At 39.7% G+C, this 24,987-nt stretch overlaps 1 protein-coding gene and 1 pseudogene across 7 annotated transcripts in view; both read left to right on the top strand.

The window, feature by feature from the left end:
* DOCK9 (dedicator of cytokinesis 9) overlaps positions 1-24,987 on the top strand; it is a 240,087-nt gene that overhangs the window by 64,307 nt on the left and 150,793 nt on the right. The gene's annotated exons all lie outside the window — the stretch shown is intronic.
* On the top strand, positions 19,173-19,291 carry LOC120591921 (uncharacterized; annotated as a pseudogene).

Below are 24,987 nucleotides of genomic sequence, written 5' to 3'. Positions count from 1 at the left end.
AGTATGTACCAAACCTTGTAGAAGGAAAGTAATATTCATGAAGGATAACTGGAATGGCTTGAGGCCACCCATTTTCTAGAGACTCTAAATATCTCATGTATCTGTCCATCAGTCAGAAATCCACATGCGTGGATACCTCATTTTAGCCCCAGTAGAATTGCTGCTCCTGAACTAAATAAGCTTTGTTTTTCTCTTGGCTTACACTGAAAGGTATCATAAGAAACATCGGTATGAAAGTGATGTCCACTGTGAGAGTGTTTTTTAGGGCTTTACTCGTTTGCTTTAGAACAGTGAGAGAAGGCACTGCAGTGTCATGGTTAAGAATGCTAACTCTGGAGCCGGCCTTTTGGGTTGTAATCCCAGATCCACAACTCATGTGAATTTGGGCAATTTATTTAACCACTCTTTTTTACAGTTTCCTTATCCATTATATGCAGATAATAACAGTACTTACTAATGGGATTATTAAGGGCGTGAATATGTCTAAAGTTCTTAGGACAGTGTCTTGCACATAAGTTATTGTTAATTGTTAGCTATTATTATGATCATTTCTGTTTTTTAGTGTTCTCTTTATGAGAAGCCCTAGATGAAATTTCTTTACTGCATACTCTGATTGGTTGTGCCTTTCCTGAGGAATGACTTTGTTTTTATTTTATATATATTATGGTTCATGTAACTGACCTCAGCCACCTCTTCAGTGGACTATTAAAAAGAAAGCTGAGTTCCAAACATATAGCCCATTTCTAACAGATGTGTAGGCTCTTTAAAAATAATCTTTGTATATTGCCCTTAAACTTTGCATTTCATTTTCTCATATTACTGTTTTATCACAGTCCGCTTTTTATCATCTGCTTATTAAAATACTTTTTAATCTCAATTTTTATGTATTTATGTAAATCACTTTAAATCTTTTGAGAACACGGCAAAGTATAAATTAATAAGTCACTAAAGAACTATGTAGTGAAAAAGAAGTGTTTACAATCATTGAGGTTGTCTCTGAAGCAAAAATCAGATGTCTTAAGTGCAGACTTTAGTTTTTAAGGCTTTAGCTGTAGCCATGCGATCTTAATACAGGAAGTTTTCTTTTACATCTAAATGGGATGAATCAGCCCCATGGCGGGTAGTCCTCTGAGAAATGGGCTTATCCGGCTATTGTAGACTGACTAAATTTCAAATGTACTACACTTAAATTTTGACTAGTAATTCTACTGCAATGGAGGGGCAAGGTAGAGTTGGGATAGATTTTATTCCTGAGTCTTTAGATTTTTTTTAAAGTCTACCTTTTCTAATTAATTGAATGTATCAGTTTAGATCATTCAAGAAACTACCTTGAGTGCTTTTTTGTGCTTGGTGCTGAGCATACAGAAGTAATGAGGAAGCTCATGTCAATCCCCATCTGGGGAAGACTGACACACAGGTCCCACAGGGTACTGTCAGAGAGCATGAAGGTACCAGCCCAGGCATTTTCCATGAGGAGGGGTAGCTTGAAATGAGACAAAACACTTGTTTATAGCATTTTTCCTTGTCTGTGAAGGTTTGTGATGGACCCAGCCTTATTGACTAGGACTGGACCTGTTTTACTCATAGCTAGTGATATGATATTCACCTCTTAATGTATCTGTGGAAGAATTGAGGAGCTGTGGGATTATTCTGTACCATGTTCTTTTTTGGTCGATTATAACTAAAATGGAAGAAGTCACTCAGTTATAACCTTGGCAGCCGCTTGGACCCTGTCAGCAGCTTCATAAAGAGCAGTAATGAAGGCAAACTGCTAGAAGTCACAAGGAGAGAATACAGATTTCCTTGTCTTCGATTTCTTTTGTGTCATGTTTAGATAATATGGTGATAATTTTACCCATTTTAAATTAATAGTCAATCTTTTTTTTCTTACCTTCTCAAAGCTTGGAAGTTTTTCATGGTTCTCCTATTATAAGATTTTCTACATCTTCAACATGTTCCCAGCCTTCATTACTGTATAGAATTTTATCAGATCACCTAGACTCCTCAAGCTAAACAGTCATTTGTAATTTAAAAAACCTGTTGGCTATGAAAATTCTTTGACTTATCACATACTTATTTGACGATCATTTATTAAATATGTGCATTGTGCAAAGAGAACAGATTTGAAGGCGATGTGATCTCTTGCCGGTAAGAGCCTGCAATCCTCCTCTGTATGTGTCTGTCTGTCTGTCTGGAGGTGGGCATGGGTAAGATAAGGTGGGCAGGGTGAGGTAAGGGGAGATAAGTGGTATAATTAATGACAAGTGGTAAGTGAAAGATGTTATAATACCTGTCTACTTAAGGCAGTTGGGAAAGTAAAGGCTGGATCTTGATTATTTTAGGTGTTCTCTCATAACTATTTCTTACATTGTTATAATTGTTATAATAGAAGTAAGAAAGCAGGGACCTTCTTGGTTGCCTTCTAGAAAACTCCTTTTTTTCCAGGTCTGGTCATAAGACCGTGGCTTTGGGTAGGCTGTGTTTTACATTTTACTTCTAATATCTTTCCATGATGCCCAGTGGGTTTTGTTGTTTATTTCAATCACAACAATAAATTGGGCTGATGTATTCAAGGAACAGTCTGCTCTCATTCCTAGACCCATTTCCTGTGTCCTGAGATTGCACTGCTTGATTGATGCTGCTTTTTGTGAGTGTATCAGTGTGAGCTAGCTAGCATGAGACAGTACTTACTGTACATTTCCCTGATGGTTTATTAAAATTTACCATTTTATTCATGAGATTCTTTTATCTTAATATTTATTAAATTATAAACAGGTAAGAAACTAAGCATGCTATGTTGACTGCACAGAGGTAACCACTGATTTAAACATTTTGAGACAAAACCTTTTAGAATTTTATTCATGTATAGCACTGTTCATAAAAAGTATATAACAAGTTGCTGTGGACTGAATTCTGTTTCTCCTCAAAATTCCTATGTTGAAGCCCTGACCCCCAATGTGACTGCATCTGGAGGTGGAGTCGTTAGGATGTAATTAAAGTTAAATGAGGTCATAAGGGTATAGCCCTAATCTGATAGGACTGGAGCCTTATAAGTAAGAGAGTGCGCTCTCTTACTCCCCTCTGCCACGTGAGGACACGGCAAGAAGGCAGCTATCTGCAAACCATGACCAGAGCCCTCACCAGGAACTGACCATGTTGGTACTCTAACCTTGGACTTCTAGGCTCCAGAACTTTGAGAAAATAGATTTCTGTTGTTTAAGTCGCCCAGTCTATGGTATTTTGTTATGATAGCCCTAGCTAACTAATACACAAATATAATAAATATGGCATTTTGTTTTATAGTCTTGTAACTTGGTTTAAAGAGGCTCTGTAATATATCACAGACATCTTTCCATGTCAATAAGTATACATTTTTTTTCATTCTTAACGGCATCAGTTCATTACTGAACTATGACACATTATGATGTGTCTTAGTTCATTTTGGGTTGTTATAACAAAATACCATTGACTTGGTGGCTTATAAATAACAAACATTTCTTTCTCACAGTTCTGGAGGCCGAGAAGTCCAAGATCAAGGCATCCGCAGATTTGGTGTATGGTGAGGGCTGACTTCTTTGTTCATAGATGGCTGTCCTCTCACTGTAACCTCATATGGCAGAGGGGCTGACAGATCTTTATGGGGTCTCTTTTATAAGAGCACTAACCTTGTTCATGAGGGACCCACCCTTATAACCTAATCACCTCCCAAAGGCCTTACTTTCTAATACCATCACTGTGTAGCATAAGGTTTCATCATATGTGTTTTGAGGGGACATAGACTTGTAGTCCATTGAAGGATGTGACATTTTAATTAACCTATAACCACTCTTCCATTTTTTCCAATTATAAATGCTGTGATAAACATCTTTGCATGTGTACCTTAAACACTTGTCAAATTATTTTCTTAGCACAGATTTCTAGACTTGGGATGGCCGGGTCAAATTATATTTGCTTTTTAAAGAATTTTGATATATATAGCGAGATTGTCCTCTAGAAAGATTATTTTGAGATTTTTAAAAATTAGACAAGGAAGTTTATTTTCTCCTCTGTGGCTTCAAGCAGTTTGCCTTCATCATTGCTCTTTGTTAAGCTATTGATAGAGTTATCTGCTGAACAGAATACCATTGACTTAGATTGTTGTAAACTTAGACAAGTAACATAGTTATACTGGGGTTCAAATTAGCACTAATTTTGCTTCAACTTCTGGAAGCATGACCACTAACATTCTTAAATATCCCAGGAGAATTCTGAAATGTTCCATTGTGGGGCCTGGAATGTGTTTGTTCTGGGAGGTCTTTACTCTTTTAGAGTTGGTATAGCTGTTTCAAAGATACTAAAGAGGGAAAGAGCCCCATACATACTGAGTGGAAACAGATGAGTAAAGCTGTCTTTGCTTTGTTTAAGTCTTAGTTGATTTATGTCTCTTCTACAGACTTAGTGAGAAGCAACAACTTTTTTGCTTTTTTTAAAAGTAATATTTATTATCTTTCATATTTCGAATATGTAATTATTATAGGAAATATAGAGACCACAGAGAAGAAAAGAACAACAGTCAGCCATAATTCCATAGTCCAGAAATAATTACTGCTTAACATGTAGTATATTTTTTCTAATTTTCCCTGCTTATGCAAGTATAAAAAATGGTATAATAGTCCATAAATAATTCCTCTTGCCTTTTTCACTTACCATTTTCTTATGACCATTTTCTTATGCCCATAATGTTCTGCTAGAACACAATTTAAATGTGCATGATATTCCATTGTAATGTATATACTAGAATTTATTTAAATGTTTCTCTGTTGTTAGGCATTTAGGTTGTTATAAATTAAGATTACAGAGGACATCTTTACCCAAAAATCTTTCTATAGATCTATTATTTTCATAGACCAGGTTCATAAACATGAACTTGTTAAGGCAAGGATGAGTTTTTTAAAGACCTTTTAAGGCATATTGTTTTAGTGCTTGGTGATTGACCCAACTTACTTACATTCTCAGTATCAGTTAATTTTAATCTTGATTACTATATGATGATTGATGGCATCATTTTTGCCAATTTGAAAGACAAAAGATATAAATTTCAAACTCCAAATCGCCTGTCATATTTATTTCAAATATTTCTCCATTTTTCATTTACCTTTACTTTTGTTTATTTATAATATTTGTTTTACTAACAGAATTTTCAGTTTATGTGATAAACATAATCATCTTTTCCTCTGTGATTTTTTTCTATTTCTTTTATACTTAGAAATTCTTGCTTAGCTCAGATTGGATATTTACCAGTATATTTTAAAATTTGTTTGCTTGTTTGTTTGTTTATTTACTATATGATCCTTTTGTCCGAGGGCCTGCTTTCTACCTGTTTTTATAAATAAATTTTTATTGGCACATAGCCACACTTATTTGTTTACATATTGTCTATGACTGCTTTCATAGACAGTCATAGATAACATGGCAGACTTGAGTAGTTGCAACAGAGACCTATAAAATTTACTAGCTGGCTTAAAATATTTACTAGATGGCCCTTTACAGAAAGCTTGCCAACCCCTACTTTAGTCAATCTGGAATTTATTTGGATATATAGTTTAGTTAAGACCCTAAGTTGATTTCCTCCTTACCCCCAATGCTCATTTTTCCTCATCCTGGTTGTTGAATAATCCATTTCTTACTCATTGATTTGTGATCCTGCCTTCATTAAATTTTGTTCTTTTTATATAATAGGATTTGTTACAGTACTACTCTGTGTTCATAATAGAAACAAAGTTCTTATCCAGCTGTCAGTTCAACTGCAATTTAGTAAAAATAGAAACAAGAAATTTGGAGAGAAAAACAAACTCTACATGCTATATACTGCATAAGTCGTTGAATTAAGTAGTCTTATAAAGCGCATATTGGTAAAGATTCAGGAGCTAAGAGTTAAGGTTTGAGTGTAGAGTTAAGTATATTTGTAAATTTGTTTCCTTGTGAAGTAGCCTATTTATAAAGTGGATCAAGCTTGTCTTTATAAAGGCTCTCTGGTGCATTTTGATGAAAGAAAAATTCCAGTGTGGCAGCTGCATCCTCAAGTGACCTAGCTTTGAATCTATGTTTTTTGTATATCCAGTCTTTGCTAGCAAAAGGAGTTCCAGCAAAATATCAGAAGTACTACCAGAGTTTTCAAATCAAGTGTGTTCATGTCTGCAGAAAACACACCTCGGTTTTAATAGATGGAGAGTAAATTCTAGTTTTTCTTTCGTACTCTATGAATTCTAAAGATAATTTATTTTCATCTTTACATTTTATGTGTGTGTGAAGGTTTGTATATGTGTATGACTGTGTGAATGTGTATGTGACTGTGTATTTTTGTACGTGTGTGTATTTTTTGTTGGCACCTCTGTACTGGAATATTGAATAAAGGGATACTTTCCTTTTCGCATATGTCGGTGAACAATCCAAGGCTTTATCCTAGAATGCTTTTCAATAAACATTTGTTTTCTTGCCAAGGAAAAACCCATATCTGAGAAAACTGAAGTAGATGTGATTTGTGAACCAAAGCAGAGGGACATGAAGCTAGTGGCCGACCGATAGGTTTTCTCTCTTCTTCTGGAGGAGGTTCTGCCTTTACAGAGTCTCTGTGATGAATTTGCTTATGGAATACTAAGGATGTAGTTTTGATGGCAGTCCTGTATGCTGGATAGTTTTACCCTTCGGCATGTTTGGTATTCCCTGTGTGTTTTCTAGACTCGGAACAGGCAACAGCATTGTCACAGAATCGCTTAATCCCCAACCCCTCTCTTCTCCACAGAGGTCAGAGAGCACAGCTGAAAGATACAGCCCCCTCATCACATGGCAACCAACCTCCTTCCTCATTAGCATAAACTCAGATATGGTTGGAAGGGGCTTATTACATATAACAAAAGATGCTCTTCTCACTCCTGTCATTCAAGGAATTCCAAGAGTTTTAGAAGCTCTGTGCCAGAAACCAGGCAGAGACCAACTATATATTTCTTATTATGTCACACCCAGTATCCATTGAATGTCTGCTGATACAATGGTGAATAAGCCACAGCCTATGCACTCAGAGGGCCTGGAGAACTCCCACGTGAGATTCAGGCTGTGATGGGAGTAAAGCATAGCTACCATAAGAACCTACAAGAGACTCTAGCTCATCTTTGGGACAGAATCAGGGAAGGCTCCTGTAGGAAGCGATGTCTAACTTGAGTCTTACAGAAGAAGAATTGAACCAGGTGAAGGTGTAGGAGAGGGACATTTCTGCAGAGGGAGCAAAGTCCCACAGAAGAGGAGCTGAGACCTCTTTGGAGCTACTAATAATTCCACAAGGCTGGAAAGGGGCATATTGGGCTAGAGGACAATGGCAGGGGTACAGTGGTAACCAATGAGGCTTAAGAGGTAATCAGGGACTAGATCCTAGTGGGTCTTTTGGAACTTTATTCCAGTATTGGAGGGGAGCCATTTACTGAAGTTTTCATCAAGGAAAGATGTGGTCAGACTGTTGTTTTATAAAGACCACTCAGACTGCAGAGTGAATAGATTGAAAAAAGGGAGTGGGGTCTGAAGTTAGGAACACTAGTGAGGAAGTGTTTGCAGCAGGGCGACAGGTGATGGTGGCTTGATTAAGGTAGATGGTAGTGGAGATGGAGAAAAGCATCTAGATTTAAGAGATAGTTAAATGAGAGAAGAAGGAGTCAGGAGTGTTTAAATGTCTGTCTAGAGCACCTCCAGGATGCCATCTACAGAACTGGGGAATAATTTTGAAGGATTGAGTATGGGGGAGTTGGGGTGGAGAGGAGGATTTCAGTTTGGGACATCCTGAGTTCAAGGATAGGCACATCAAAATTGAGACATCTGTAAACCAGTGGGCCAAGATTATTGGGGCTATAGAGTTAGTTGTGGATCTCAGAAAGGTAAGGAAGGCATGGGAATAGATGAGATCTCCTAGTGAGAATGCTCAGACTGCAAAGAGCCAATGCTCCTGGGAAGGGCATAGAAAAAGGAGTTGGAATAGCTGTCAGGAGTTGAGTGGTCTGGGAGGTAGAGGATAGGTTTGCATTAGGAAATAGGATTATAGCAGCTTAAATACCCAGAGTTTAGAGAAGTTTGTCTATAGGTGTTTGTTTAAGCCTCTTGCCTCTAGTGCACCAATACCATCCTCTGTGTTATTCATAGAAACATTTAACGAAATATGTGTGCAGTGTCCTTGGTGCAACAGACTTTTAAGGTAAATATCCCCTCTTCTCTTTAGAAGGGGCTTCTGTAGTGGAGTAGGGAAATGATTGATCATTGAATAATGCCATTTGCCCCCTCTTCGTCGTCCCCCGCCTCACCGCCCCCGCCCGTCAGCTGACATTTATTGAGTGTTCACTAGTTGTCATGCACTGTCCTAAGCTGTTAAGCTCTTTGTCTCTTTACTCATTTAATACTTATCACATTCTGGTGAGGTAGATACCGATGTTACCTTTATTTTATAGATGGGAAAACCAAGGAACAAAGAGAAAGGTAGATAGTGTCTGAAGTCACATAGCTAGTGAGTAGCACAGCTGGGATTCAAACCAGTCCTTGAGTTCCAGAGCCCTGTGCTCCCACCATTACTCCTCAGAGTCTTGCCTTTCAGTGTAAAACACGTAAGTATTAAGGCAAAGACAAGACAGGGAAAGTTATCAGAAATGAATGAATCCCACCATAGTGGAACAGTGAGAACAATACAAAGAAGAGTGAGAGAGAGACAAAGATGAACTCGGAGCCTGGTCTAGCTTGGGAAAAAATTGTGAATTCCACAGAGATCAAAGGGTGGTATAAACCAGCTGACCAGAGGCATGGGGAAGGATTGAAGAGAAAGTGGCATTTGAATTGGGTTTCATAGGATAAACACAAACCCTTAAGGGGTTTGGGTGTGGATGGGAATGGGGAGAACCTATAGCTAGAGGGAATAGCGTCTTCAGAGGTGAGCAAGCAAGGGTGAGAAGTTCAGGGCTGGGTGTGAGAGGAGGTGGCCAATATGTGCCAAGCTGCCCTGTGTTCTGAGCAACCTGTATTCCAGTCTGGAGGCCTGCAGGCCACTGTGGGGTATTTTAGACCATTCTTCTCATATGAGAGTGGGGTCAGAATAAGAAAGGAAAAGACTGGAGCCGGAGGTCCGGGGGTGAAAACTCTGAGCCCCCTAACAAACCCTCTGAGGAGATGGAGGGAAAGGATCAGTCAGGAGGGATTTATTTGACTCTTGCTTGTTCGAAGTAAGTGGAAGAGCTGGGAATAAAGAAGGCTAGTCTTCTGACTTGGGAAGTGACGATGCCATTAATCAAATGTAGGTACAAAGGGAATGAGTAGGTTTAAGTGTAGCTGGTATAAGAGCCGAAGAAGGAAAGAGAGATACCATGAGTTCACTTTTGGTCTTGGTGAGTCTGAATGCCTGAGGAACCTTCAGGTCGGAGACAGATTCAACTTTTGGAGGGCCCTGGAACTTATACAATTTAGAGTTCCTCTTTAAGAAAACTGGTATAAAATTACAAATACCTAGGTAGGTACTGGACCTTGGGAGGAGCCCCTGCAAGGGAGGGTCCAGAAGCTTAAGCTCCATTAACTTCTGGTGACTCTGCTTCTGTGTGACAGCAGAGGTCAGGCTCCTTGAGGTCTCTTTCTGTCTCTCATGTCCCCTGCTCTATCTTTCTTGATGTCAGAGAGCTCCCAGGTTCTTTTCTCTCAGCCTTGGGGTGGTCCCCATCTTATTTAGACTGGCGGAGCTCATTAACATTAATCCGAGGGTTACGTTAATGTGATGTCTAAGAAAGCCTATGCTGTGTCTTCTGATTTTTCTGTGGAAAAGGTACTCTGTTTCCACCGTCTTTCTAATACACACGAAAAACTGAAAATAAAAGCCACAAAGGGCTTGTGTGGAACGAAGGGTTCAGTCTATTATCAAAACCCATGACCAAAAGAGGATAGGGCTATTAAGTATATTTCGTTTAGATTATCAGCAGGAATTAGTAGCCACCTATCCATTGCACTGTAGTACTGCCAGCTTTGAAAGTGTTTGGAGTAACTATTTTATCTAAAGCCTCTCCCTTAGAACAAAATCTTTTAAACCAAATTTAAATTGTTTTCAAATAGAGATTAAAAGTGGTTTCACGATAGCCAGTAAATACAAGGCAGCACACTTAGATAGGTGTCCCAGTGATACTGACACGATGAGTTCTGTAGCAGTGAGATGGGAGTGGAGATGAGAACACTAGAATTGTTGTTTAGTCTGTCTTTGATAGCTCCTGCTGAAAAGCCTCTCCTTGCAGAGGGGTACTTGCTGACAGCACCAAGGACAAGGTTTTATTTGGGGGAAATGTCCTGGCTCCCCAGGCTGCGCCTTGGCCTTTGGAACTGCCACTGGAGTGCTCATCATCTGGGTAGTGCCCACCGCCCTCCCACCTGCTCCAGAATTCCACCCCGCGCCTCTTGCACTGTCAGTCTGTGTGTGCGAATGACCTCAGCTAGATGTGAGGCTCTTATCTGATTAAAACATTCACACCATGGTATAAATAGCTAACGATTATATCTGTCAAGGGGTGTTTGCATTTTAGAGGGGAGTGTGCTAACTAAGGGTAGCACCGGAGGTGATCATGGAAGATTTCGGAACAGTTTGTCATTCATTTCCAAACTGCAGAGCGAATGGAGTTTGTATGTCAGTGAGTCTGTGTGCAAGTTTGGGTTTCTGTTTTGATTGCAGGAGGAGAATGCTTTAATTTCATTTTTCTCTTTCTTTTCTAAGCCACAGTTTTCTGTGTATAGTTATCTAGAGGAAATTTCAAATGTTTAATCGGGGAGGGTATGAGGTTTTTAGTGGTGGCCTTCAGTGGTGCCACTTGTAAGCCACTCCAGCTCCTCTACCAAGGTCCCAGAAAGTTAAGCTTGGGAATCTAATACCTTGCTCTGAAAAGTTGGCTCCTATTCTTGTGAACTGAAAATACCTGCAGATTGTATTACTGGGCCTAAAATCCTGGGGTCTTGTAAAGACAGAGCATTAAGATGTTGCTTTCTCGTTCAAATCTATGACCTGCTGGTGTTCTTGAGTCTATGTATAGCATCAAGTGCTACATCTTAAGGACATAACAGGGCAGGAAAACATCCAGAGAAGACCTATTAAAATAACCACTGCATATGTATAACCTAAAGTTGGTGGTAGAAGCCCCTTCTATGTCTGTTCTCTCCCAGAGCCTTACATCAGACCAGATCATCCTGCTTTTACAAATCTGATTTGGGGGTTTGGGTGAGATGGGGTATTGAAGGCAGGCAGAGCTCTAAACATTTTAGCCACTCCTAAAAAGTGGACATCATTGTCTTATTTTTGGTTTCCCTTTTCCACTGAAAAGAGTGGGATTTCACTCATCTTTCTTTGCCAGATTAACGGATGAGGGTGCATTGATGGTTTCTGGGAACGTCTATGCAAGAGAGTCAGTGCTGAATTTCTGTTTTCACTCTTCACTCATGGAATTCAAACCACCTTTTAGACTGGGCTGTTGTGTTACAGAAGGATGCAGGCCATTGTCCAAATCATACTCTCTTGTGACCGGTATTGTAAAACAAGTGGAAACTCTGATAGTTTCTGCAGATGCGTGTTTATCTGAAAAAATGCTGGGCACTGTCCAAAGGGAAAGCAGGCAGTTACACTCTTAATTTTAAAAACAACCTCTAGCTGCACCAGAACCTTAAAACTTTTCATTTTTATAATTTCTGATCACCCTCTGTTAAAAAGAAAAAACATTCAAAAGTAAAAGAAACATGAGGATAGGTTTTAGGACTGCTTATGTTATCTGTCCTACAACCCCAGACATGGAGGACTTGGCTAGAAACAGACAACCAGAAAATTCAGGAGAAGGCCAGATGATCTCGAAATAAGTAAGAAAGTTCATCATTTAAGAATTCCTTCTATTGGGAAATGAATTTTAAAAACAACAACAAAACTTAGAACTATTTTTGCTTTTCTAATTGGAAAAGAGTTGTTTTGTTATCCTCTCCTTGTCCACCTTCCAGAGTGTGTGTGTGTGTGTGTGTGTGTGCGTGTGTGCGTGTGTGTTTCATAGCTGTTCCTATGAACCTTTTTCCAGGCCACACACCCACTCTCTGAGCCTGCAACAACAAGATTAGTTAGTTGGAAAAACTGTTAAAGGAACTTGGAGAATTGCTACACTAGGTTTTGAGAGAATACTTAGGCCATTTATTTCCAAAATATACTATGTATGAGCTTCTAGTGCCAAACTGAGTTTGGATTAGGTCGCCTTATCAGGAAAGTAAAAGGGAGAGCTGATGCATATCTTTGACTTCCTATCCATCCTGTTATCTGTGGTTAGATGGCTTATATAGTAAAACTGATGCTCAGCTTGCTTCTCCTTTCCCATCTTTCTCTCCTCCTTCCACCCACAGAGACTTCGTGGCTGTCTTTCACTACCACCCACTCACTGTGTGTTTAGAATTGCAAACTAATTTTGATAATAGCCCTGAGTGAAACATTAGGAAGATGAATCTCAGATCCGTAGGCAAATATAGATGGTTTTGGATTGTCCACCATGATGGGCAGTGTGCCCCATAACCTCTGTCCACTACTATTTTGGAAATAGTGGAGAGTAATCTAATCTGAATGTTAGCAAAGAGCTTATGCGCCTAGAATTTAAGTTGCAGTGTTAGCAGCCCTATAACCTCCATTTAGAAGGTATTACTCTTACTCTGTTGGGTAGGAGATAGACTGGGAAGAGCTCAGCTGGGTGAGGAGTTAGGGAGGTTGGTCTGGAAGGAGGAGGTGCTGACCAAGACCATGCTTCCTGAACCACAAGTCTTTCTTCATGAAGTTTACCAAGTTCCTTAGGTCAGAAATTCTTATGAATACATTGGCCGTGTGCCTTGGGACTCTGCCTGTGTGACTCAGATGGAAACCGAGCCTAAGAGTGCTGTAAGTGCACTAGAGGTTAGAAAGGGCTCATCACATAATTGGTGACAGGCCTTTTCCATTTGTCTGTCTGCCTGAACAAATGATCAGCCCTTAGTTGATACTGAGTAGGTGAGCATAATTTGAACCATGAGGGTGGGGTGGTTCCTTCCTCCAGGGGCTTCTATTTCATTTGGTGAGATGAGATCTGTATGCATAGGTGTACGTGTGCGAGTGCCCAAATTGTGTCACACCTGTGTGGCTTTTCTCCGGTGATACATCCTTTCACAACATCCCATGGCTCTACCGTCCACCCAGGTCCAGAGATAACTGTTCTCAACCTTGACTCACTCATAGAAGGCCAGCTGTGTGCAAAGGAAAAGTGGAGGAGGGTGTCAGGTTGGGCGCTGAGTTGTAACTTTACCACCATCTGGGGTGTTTCTAGGGCCTGCCACACATCAAATAAAGCAGACTGGCCTCTGCCTGAGAAACTCCTCAGGTCTTTAGCAAAGAGGATTCTGAATATTTATCAGGGGTTTGTCCTAGTGGCAGAGGGTGTTCTGGGCCAGTACCACACCTATGCAGAGCAAACCCCTCCCTAACTGTGAGATCGGAAGGCAGTGTGCTTCCTCCGTGGAAGTGTTTTCTATTTTATAACAAAGATGCACAAAATTAGAGAGTGTCTGGAATATTGCTGACCACCCAGGACTTACCATCTTGTCCTGATGAGCTGTGAATCAATCAGTAATGCACAGAGAGAGGGAAAGAGAAGTCCCAGGAAGAAACAGTGAAGGCTGAACATGGCAATCCCTGGAAAATACTGAAGACCCAGAAGTGGGCCCTGTGGATGTGGTGAGGGGGGCAAGTGCGGACAGAATGGTGAAGGCTGTTATGCAAATGGGTGGTTTTGAAGACAGGTCTTAATTCACGTTGCTACTGATCTGCTTTTCCTTCAGGTCGATAGGAACCTAGTGGGCAACCGAGAGACAAGTTATCAAAGCCCTTGAGAGAGGTTCTTCTTATAGAGTTTTTTTAGGCAAAGCAACTCTGAGGTCAGGGGCTGAGCATGACTGAGAAAGTTAAATAAAAAAGGTTTTATTTATAAATTTGAGCCAAATCGGTGAGTTCTTTTTTATCCCAAGTTTTCGTATCATTCCTCTATAGGCGTAGGGATGGGGAGCTGTGCCCGGTTACCGAGTGGAAAGTGTGAAGTTATCTGCAGAGGGGCCTCAGCTAAGCCGTTTTGCTCTGCTCCGTGCTGTCACCGAGACGTGTGGCCCCTTGAGCAGCACGGTCACACCGCAGTAAGCAGGTGTGTTCTCGACTGAGTGCCCTGTGCAAGGCCATGCTCAGAGGTTGTGGAAAGGGGAGCGTGCATCTTTTCCTCTTTTCTTCCTGTTAAGCCAGCTGAGTAAGGAGCACAGAGTGGGCCTAGCACCGACGGGAGTTGTTCTGGGTCTCGAAACACTCAAACATTTTTTGTGGAATACTGGTGCTGTTTGCTTTCCCGTTGACAGAGCAGGTTAATTCCAAGTTATTATTATAGTAAAACATACAGATTTACTTAGGAAATTACATAAATTAAGTGTTCATGGTCATCCTTCTGTAAAACAGTAGCCCCTGATCAGTGTGGACAGGAGGCCTGGCCCAGGTTGCTTATTTTCTGGAGCTACCATTTTCTTGCTTGTAAAGAAAAGTTTGGATTAGATTATCCCTTCCCGGTCAGAAGTTCTTTGATTTTGAAATTGATTATTGGAGTGTGTGTGTGTGTGTGTGTGTGTGTATGTGTGTGTAGAGAGAGAGAGAGATCAACAGGCAAACTATAAACAATAGTCTAGTTGGAGTATGAATATAAATACATGGAAAGTTAAGTAACTATCTGATGTTAGTCTTGTTCTTAGCTAAAGGTGACTATAGAAGGTATAACCTCAGTCAGCTAATGGTGAGATGCTGTTGGTACTCAGGATCTGGAAAAAGATGTGTGACTTGGTTTGTACCATGACTATAGTGTGGGTAAGGAGGAGGGTGTGTAGCCATTACTAGTGGCACCTGTGTTACTAAGGACTCTGTCCTTGGCCAACATCCTCTTCTTAGGTGATGTCATTTACTTTCATTGTTTTAGCCACCGCCTGCCTGTATGTGGTCTCCCACTGGATCTGCACCTGAAGCTCTGTTCTCATCCCCATGCACTAATGGCCATGTGTCATTTTCTGCTTAAAACCCTTTAATGGCTTCCCATTTATCTCAGGCTAAACCACATAATTCTTAATATACCTATCAGCACGATCTGCACTCTGCTTACCACACCAGGTTCATTGTGAGCTTCTCTCCTCTGGACCATTGCACTGAACCACTTGGGCCACCTTTCAGCTCCCTAAAGGAGCAAACTGTTGTGTCTCAGAACCATTGTACATGCTGTCCTCCCCACCCTTGTACTAACTCAGTCATTTTGACTTTCACTCTTCCTTCTAGCCATAGCTTAAGAGTGTCTTCCTCAGAGAAGGCTCATTTGACTCTCAATTAGTTAAGCATCTTCTGCTTTTCCTTCAGTGCACTTATCACGATTGCAAATAAACTCGTAATTGTGTTCTTATTTGCTTACTGGATGATTCCACTGACCTCCGGACAGTTAGTATGTTTCCCTTTGTGCCTTTCTCCCTGCCCACTTGCTGGAATAAAAGAAGAACCTCTATAATGTTATTACATTAAAGGATCCTGGTATTAGCTTTCCTGAGTGAACCATATGAATAGAATGTCTACAGAGGCCTTTCTGGGAAAAGGTGTTTCTGTCACGGTGGGACTCAGTGTCCTTGATGCCTGATGACCTGACGTAGATCCAAATGGTTGAGAGCCATTGATGATCTAGCAGATGGACTTCAACAGCATGATTCAGATCCTAGTGACTTTTTCCCTATGTGTACATTTCTTTAGAACACCTGGGTCATTTACACAATTTCCTATTTGTAACATATTAGTAACCATACCTCACTACCTTCTTACAGTTTTTTTACTTGTTTATAATTTAGAGTGAAGAGAAACGAAAAACTTAGGGTTTTTGTTGTTGGGCTTCCAGAGTACACTATTCTAATTTTTGACACAAAATAATTAGTTACCAAATATAAGGTCTAGATATGTTTCTAGATATGTTTCTAATTTTTTTCAGAAATCATACAAAAGAATATATGGAAAGAAAAGGGAAGAGGAGCTACCACTTTATATACTTTATATCAAGGAGGGAACAAAGATAATGAATTAATTGACTTGATTAGGAATGTAATTGAAAATATTTATATTATATTACATATGTGATCATATATAAATAACATAATTATGATTACATATACATATAATTATAGGGTGAATACACTGAACTCTCTGGACATACATTCTCTTGTTGCAGAAGAAGATTTTACATTTGAGGGTAGGGCCGATACATCTTCTGATATGATTGGCACAGAGTTTCTAAGTTTTAGCATTGTTAACATTTTGGTCTGGAGAATTCTTTGTTGTAAGAAACTGTCTTGTGCACTGTAAGATGGTTAAAGAATCCCTAGGTGCCAGTAGCAACCCCTTTCCACAAGTCATGACAACCAGAATGTCTCCAGATATGCTAAATATCTCCTAGAGGAGGGTGAAATCACCCCCAGGTGAAACCACTAGATTAAAATGAATGATGCTTCAGGTTAAGTCTGTAATCTGAAGGGCGAACACACAAAACAGGCCCAAGATAGGTGGCAGAGGGTGCCCATCTACGCCCGTGTTCCCATCCTGGGCAATAGTGTGCGTGCCCTAGCTTCTATTGGAACTCATGCCAGCAGCCCTTCACCTGCAGTAGGGATTTCATTCTGGACTTTTCTGAAGTACGTGAAATCTAGTTCACTCATTTTTTTTTTTATCTCGAAGCACCAATCTAATTATTTAAGAGCTAACACAAACCCACCTTAGAAAGGAGCTAGGTAATCACCCATCAACTCCCATGAGCATTGATGCCTCCCTCCTAGGTTCCTAAATGCTGGTCCTCAGATCATGACAAATCTTTTTATGATTTGTGCAGAAATGAGAAAAATGAGAACGATGTAGTGAGCTTTTAAAGATTTGAAAGCTTTTAAAAACAATTCTAAGATTGCCATTCCTAGTTTCGGGTATGTTTGTTTGTATGTGTTTTAGTAGCCTTTTTTTTACAGAACAATGGTAGTGATTAATATTGTTTGGTTTTGTTTATTTGGGTTTTATATTTTAGTATTTTAGGTAACTCTGTACAGACACAGCAGTTATACAGCCGTTAACCTATTCCTCAGGTCACATAACAAGATTAAAATAAATGGGTGGCTGATCCAAGAATTATGATTTTGGAGTCTCACACTTGATCCATAATGATCAAGTTACCATACTGTACCCCTGTCAATTTCCCAGGAATGTTTGTAGGTAATTGAAGTATTAGCAGATAATTCAGATTTACTTTAGAGTAATTATTTTTATTGCAGTATATGCTATGGAAAGGAAAGCTCTGCTTTAAAGTTCTCATTGAAGAGGCAGAATTCAAACTCCTGACTGCTGAATACAAGTCTACCTTTCTCGCTTTTTCTCCCCGTACTCTTTTCCCAGCTCCAGTGGTGCTTCTTCACTTGCTGTTCCCTGAACACATTATGTTCTTCCAACACTCCAAACTTTTCCGTATATGGTAGCTCCTTTCCCTTGCCTTTGGTTCTCCTCACTGCTTGACAAAGTCTTGCTCATCCTTTAAGACTTTGCTTTTCAAGGTGTTGCTCTCTGGACTAACAGCACTTGAGAGCTTGTTAGAGATGTAGATCCTCAGCTGTGCTCCAGACCTACTGCATTGGAGGGGTTGGGGGAAGGGAGACTGACGGCAGCTCAGAGGAGGGCCTGGGGGAGACATGGTGCCTATAGAGTGTCAGCACTCTCACACAGACCTCCTCCCTAGCCATGCCATCATAGAGAGGATTAGAAGAGGGCCCAGCCATCTGTGTGTTAACAAGCTCTCTGAGTGATTCTGACACAGTGGAGTTTGAGAACTACCATGCTAAGATACCTTTCACATGGCAACTATCTCTGAAGATTACCTGACAGTTCTTTTACAGGTAGTCATCCCTCTTGTCAAAGTACTCTTTCTTAGTGTATTAATTAGTCAAAGTACTTTAATTGCTATAACCAAATGGCAGTAGCTTAACACTATACATGTCTTTTTTTTTCCACTTGTGACAAGATCCTGTTGGCTATACACTGGGTGGTCTTCCCTGAGATGATTCAGGAATCTAGTTTCCTTATGTCCATAGCTCCTCCCTTGCCCAGGACCTCCTCGGAGGCCTGTGGAATCTCTGCTTTTAGCAGGCCCACAAGTTGAGAGAGAGTGTGCTCAGATGATTGTGCACCTTATTTTATAACTGCATCTGGACTTTGTTCCCTCATTTTTCTTGTATTCTTTTGGCCAGAACCCGATCACATAGTTTCAATCCAACTGTCAGGGAGTGTGGGAAATGTGGTCTTTTTGTCTGCCCAGAAAGAAGAAAGAGGATTGGGGAGCATCTAGCCTAGCACAGTCCAATAAAAATACAGTGCCAGCCACATATGTAATGTTATATTTTTCTAGTTCCTTTTAAAAAAGTAAAAGGAAACAGATGAAATTAATTTTAATAATATATTCTATTCAACCCTGCATATCCAAAGTATTATTCAACTGTAATGAATAGAAGAATATGAATAAGATATTTTACATTCTTTCTTTCATTTTTTCATTTTTTTCATTTCATTTCAAAGCCTTTGAAATCCAGTGTGCTTTTTTCACTTAGAGCATATCTCACTTAGACTGGACAAATGTCAGTGTTCAATAGCCCCATGATACTAGTGGCTACCATATTGGACAGCACAGGCTAGCAGTTCACTGCCATGCTTGATATTGAAATCACTCCTTTACATCCCTCCATTTATTCCCTCACTGGACTGTGCATTTTTTACATCTCATTTCTATGTGTTCTTTACTTCTCAGTCCTTGCACAGTGCCTTGTGGTTAAGAAATGCTTGCTGAGTGATTGAGAAAGCAGAGAGTTAATGCGTGAATATGGGAGAGCATTCTTCTTTGCTCTTTTTACTACTTAGTGAAAGTTCCTAAAATGTTTTCTTTTGTGGTAAGTGCTGGTTGCACAGAGTGTGACAAAATTAGTGTTAACAATGGAAGGATAAAGCAAACCCAATTATCTGTGGCACTAATATGTATTACTGAATAGAAGAAAGTTTGCGTTGAGAAGAACTCAAGGTCTATGGCTATGCCACCCTGAAGAAGCTCAATCTTGTCTGATCTTGGAAGCTAAGCAGGGTCGGGCCTGGTTAGTACTTGGATGGGAGACCACGTAGGTAGACTAGGTGCTGTAGGCATTTAAAAAATAAAAAGGGATTGTAAGTTGACAAGGTCTTTGCATTCTGTGAGGTCAACCAAGAGTTGCCTCACCTAAAAAAAAAAAAATAATAAAATAAATAAATAAATAAATAAATAAAGAACTTGACCACCAGATAGTTTGATGTCCACATTTGATGGACGTTTGCCCCCCAACAGAAGTAGAAACTTGAAGGTTGCACAACAGCTCTGGGGAGCTGGTTCTGTTAACACTTTTGGTTAATTCTTTTTCAATAAATCTAGAAGTCCTATGTTCTCTCTCAATTAATGAACACATATTGTAGTATATGCCATAGCCGCAGCTATTTCAAAATGATGTTGGGAAAAGTGTTAACATAATCTCATTTAAAAAATGCTGCCAAACAAAACTTGTTTAAGTTTTTTTGTTGTTGATTTTACTGGCTTTTTTCCAAGTCTTAAATATGGACTAGGAAAGCTCATGGAAGCTATATCAGTTCCAATGTATAATCTGAGTACATTCTAATGCAAAGAGATTCTATTTAAAAGAAGAACAATCATACTTTAGGTCTGTAATATTGGATAGGTTTTGTTTTTGTTTTTTGTTTTTTGTTTTTTTAATCACTGGCCTAATTGCAGTGAATTGTGGAGGATGCATATGGCGGATGTAACTTTGGCATCTTATTCCTCTTAGGCAGAGAGAAAGGAAATCCTTAGAAGTGCACATTGCCTTTCTCTAAACAGATTGTTTCATTGCTTTTAGTTAGGGGCATGGGTCACAAATGTGAACTTCAATGAGAGCTTATAGCTCAGATGGCAAAGAGGTAAGGTGTTTGTGAAAGGATTTTAGGCAGCAAAATCGTAGGGTGGGTTTTGCTCTACATTCTCTTTAGGAAAGTATACTGCTAAGCAAGTGTTTAATTACTTGGTCACACCATTAAAAATACCTAAGAGATGTGTGAAGTTTGTATTGCTCTGGAAGTCCTTTCCTATTGACTTGAACAGCATTTTATTTTGGCAGGGGTTGGGGAAAAAGAGCAAGGAAGGTGGGTAAAGGATAATTCTGGTGGAAGAATCCATCCACAAAGTCGTTTTTCTAAAAAGTCAAGCTAAATAGAAATGATCAGACATCAATGAGTCAAAACCTGCCATGGCATTTTCCATAAGGCTAAGGTCCTGTGGAGCAGCGGTCCCCAACCTTTATGGCACCAGGGACCAGTGCTGATCTTAGAATCTGATACTTGATGATCTGAGGTGGAGCCAAGGTGCTGATGCTAGTGCTTGGGAGTGGCTGCAAATACGAATGAAGTTTTGCTTGCTGCTCACCTCCTGCTGTGCGGCCCAGTTCCTAGTAGGCCATGGTCTGGTACCTGGTCCACACCCAGGGGGTTGGGGACCCCTGCTGTGGAGGACAATAAACTTTTTGGCCTCATCCCCAACCTACCCTCAACTTTCAGCCAAATAGTCATCTGTCATACCTGTGCAGAGACATATCTGAGAACCCATCCATGTTTCCTTGTATTGGATCTGGGTTTAAACATCAAAGTATTCTTCCTGTATCTTTTAAATTATTAAATTAAGGTCAGCGAATCTCATATATAGATAGATGAAAGCCTGCAGCATTGGTATCACTGGGGAAGCCGTTAAAAATACAGATCCCTAGGTCTCAGCTCAGGATTCCAATTCAGAAGTTCTGGTTGAGGGTCCTGGAGTCTGTGTAATACAGAGGTGAGCAGGCATTTGGCAGATCAAGATCAGGAGGTGGTAGGAGGGGACATTTCAGGTCAAAGGACAACATTTCTGCAGGCATGAAGGTAAAGCATAAGGAGGCAATATATATTTAGTGCTCTTTGTGCATAAGGCTTGGGGCACAGGTAATGAGGAGGACAGGGGAAACCATGGAGGGTCTGTGTACCTCGTTACCCAGCAGGGTGAGGGGTTGTCAGAGGGGATTAATCACAGTTTAGCACGTGGAGAGACTGCCCTGCTCTGGGAGCCAGATCTCCAAGTGTTACTGTTTGTTTGTTTCTTCCTTCCTTCTTTCGGGAAATTAAAATAAGAGGAAAGTCTTTTCCTTCGCTTTTGCATTTCCTCTTTCTCTTACTCTGTTCCAGACTGAATCATTAGGAGGTTTCACCTATGTGTGAACAGTAAAGAAAATAAAAAAGATTTCAGTAATGTGAGGTTTTGGTCCTTTGCCCAAATTGCACCCGTATTGCTTAATCTTCTAAGGAAGAAGACCTTAGGTTGAGCTTAAGTTTTAAATCTTTCATGTTGTGGGTAATATCTGAAGATCTGGTTACTTGTAGACCAGTTTTAAAAAATAGATGTTGATCTTTATTTTTATGGTCAAGGCAAGTAAAAATGACCTTATTAATCTGTTTAAAGTCATTTATCCACATAATAGTTGTGTGACCTTGGACTTGTTCTGTGACTTTGGGCTAATTCCCTAACTTTCATGCCTCAATTTCCTATCTCAGGGTTGATGGAGGAATAAATATACTGCTGATCACAGTGCCTGGCACAGAGTAAGCCTTTGCTGAGCAGAGCCATATTGGAGCTTGAGGCAAAAAAAAAAAAAAAAAAAAAAAATTAGTAATACTGATCCTATATTTATTTCAAGTTTTGATTTGTTTATTATGGCTTCTTTTGGTATTAATTTTGATTTTTTATTTGAGTATTTCATTAAATTTTATTTATCTAAATTTCTGAGTTTTTTCTGAGGACTCCCTTAAATTTTGTTCCTGAATTGAATGCCTCACTCACTTCCCCCTAGTCCCAGCCCTGGAGGAAGTACTGTGTATGTATGAGCTATTTTGTGGACCTTATTTAAAAAATTTTTCCGAATAGTAATAGATAGCTTTAAAGGTTTTGAAAAAGTATTTACTTTAAAGTAATTCATGTTTATTAAGGAGTGTTTAAAGATATAGATACGTAGAAAGCAGGGAATATAAAAGCCTTTGTTCTGTATTTCAGACATACCACTGTTAATGTTAACTTTTAGTTTTAATTTCCTGTTATCTTCCATTCTAATATTTTCAGGCCTTAGGAAATTCTCTAATATTCTTTGCGAATGCCCTAAAGAGATGTATGTTCAGAAGGAAGATAAAACGATGTTTGAAATAAAACTTAAAATACTCTGATCTATTTAATTACCAGGTTTAAGATTAATTTTGGAACATAGCTCCAAAGTATAACTATGTGAACTTAGGGTAAGCTATTTAATTTATAAGAGCACCGGTTTCTATAAATAAAAACACCTAATTATAGTGTTACATGGGTTAAATTGAACTAAATTAAATGCACATGCTTGTGAAGTGCCTAGCACATAGTAGGGACTTGGGGAATGTTTTCCTTCCCCACTTCTGCCCTGCCTCAAGTTATTCATTCTCTTCACTTTCTTCTCCCCTTCTATGTTGAAATTCCTGTGTGACAGTTACATAAAAAGCAATAAATAAGTATTGATGTCTAGATTTAGATCTTGGCAAAGCATAAATAGAAGTGTGTGCCCGGAGAGTTCTTAAATGCTCTATGTCACATTAGAAGCCTTGTTTGTTTTGTAATTATTTTACCTGCTATTTTTGAATTGACAGAGAACCTTAAGACCGGGCTCCTCTTTGTGGACAGGCCAGTGGAATGTTCATAGCCACTGGTGTTCCAGTGTTCGGAGCTTGATTAAACATTACCCTCTCTTTTAACCTCACTTTTCCTGGAAGAGTTCTTTCCCTTGCTTGAGAGGGGAAAGCTGAAGCCTGTTGTGTCACATGTATAATCTTTCAGAAATATAACAGAAGTAACACCGCACTGTTTAACAACTTTAATAAAGGACCAGAGGTGGCTGCATCTTCATCACCATCACCATCACTATCACCACAACCATAATTGATCTCTAAGTTGTGTGTGTGTGTGTGTGTGTATTGTGTGTGTGTGTGATGTGTGTTGATTTGGCAAGGAAGAGAAGGGAAGGCTTTGATGGCCTTCCTTGACATATGCCCTCCCCGCTTACTGTGTTTTTATCTCCAGCTCTGGTCACTTTTATTGTTGTGTGTCTATGGAGAAGATCATTTAGTTTAGTTACATATTTTTACAGGCACTCGGGGAAAGTGTGATCTGTCAGGATGTGTTGCCCAGGAATAAGGGTTGAGTCCCCCCAAACTCTCTAGCTTTGTTTTCTGTTCCTTAATTTCATATAGGAAATCAGTCACAATGAGCTGGGAAGGAGTGGAAGGCAGCAGGATGAGAAGGGATGTATCATCTCTGCTGCTGATGAGTTCATCTTATGGAATGGACATAATCTACTGCTTTTTAAAAGAGGGAACTTCCCAGCTATTGTTGTATATGATTGTCTTTTAAATGCAAGCTGAATGAACCCAGAGGTGCTTGGTGAGAGTCACTTGCTAAATTTCCTCATAGTGGACTTTCCCCTTGTAGCCTGGGGTAGTTTTCCTTTTGTAGAAGTAGGTGTCCAGCATTTGCCTGGAGGCCCATCTTCTCCTCTCCTCCCCTGTTAGGTAGGTGATGGCCATGAACTCAGACATCAGGGAATAGTCAGAGCTGTGCAACCTCTGATGACTTGTCCCATCTTTATTATCTGCAAATCTAGATGATCCACTGGCATTGTACTTTATAAATATTGATGGAACTTGCTTTAAGTAAATTTAACATACACAAATAAAGATTTTATAAAATCCATAAACTTGGAGAGTGGTTAGTTGCAGTTTTCATTAGGTTGCTTTGGGAGGTGGATATGGGGAGAAGTGAAAGAAAGGACATTTGTCTTCCATTAATAATCGAATGTGTCATTTTATTTAGAAAGAAAAACTTTAGTGCTTTTTACAAAAGGTTTTGATTGTTTTTCTCACCAAGCGTGCATTCTCGGGCCTTTAACCTTAACATTTGCCACACAGTGAGGAAAGTTAGAAAGTTCTACTCCATGTGAAGTCCTGTGAGGCTTGGGTTTGTGATTAGTCAAACCAAGGTGAGACAGTTTTATTATTTATTCTATAAGCAAACATTTATGGATTGCTTACAGTATACACCGTACATAGCCACCATCTTTCCCCCAAGTTCATAAAGCTGACAAAGAGATAAAACATGCTGGAATAGCTCTAGTCAGGTTGAGGCTATGCGGCAAGCTGGCTGGGGTTTGGTAACTCAGTCTGGGAGTTTCATTTCCTGAGAAAAGTCCCAGGCACATTATGTTTTCCTTGGCTTTGTAAATTTCCATCTCTAAAACAAATCATTGACAGTGCTGGCTGAATTATCATTATTGTGATTAAAATAAATTCACAGTTTACAGAAAAACTATTGGTGTCTAGGGCGTAAGAGCTCTATAGCTAGACTGAGGAGATTCTGACCCTGTGATAAATTCATTCACAAATGTTTTTTGATTACCTACCCTGTTTTAGGACTTGGGAATAGAGCAGTGAACAAAATACACAAAAATCTGCCTTCACAGAGCTTCTTCTTCTTTTTTTTTTTTTAATTGTGGTTAGAAAGACATTAAAACAAGTAAGAAAAACAGAATAGAGACTGCCAGATGGTGATAGAGGCTATGGAAAAATGGAAGCAGAGAAAGGGGGTGTCTCCAGTGGCAGTGGCCTGTCTTTACTAAGAAGCTTCTTGAACATTTTTGGCTGCAAGCAGTGTTCTCCACACAGTAGGACACATTCATTATCCACTTTGGTCTTGGGAATGAACAGAATCTAGCTAGGATTAT

This window comes from Pteropus medius, unplaced genomic scaffold (assembly GCF_902729225.1).
Source record: "Pteropus medius unplaced genomic scaffold, Ma_sr-lr_union100, whole genome shotgun sequence".
NCBI classification, from domain to species: domain Eukaryota; kingdom Metazoa; phylum Chordata; class Mammalia; order Chiroptera; family Pteropodidae; genus Pteropus; species Pteropus medius.
The sequence above is the reverse complement of the archived record's forward strand: the minus strand, read 5'-3'. Positions and strand labels throughout refer to the sequence as shown.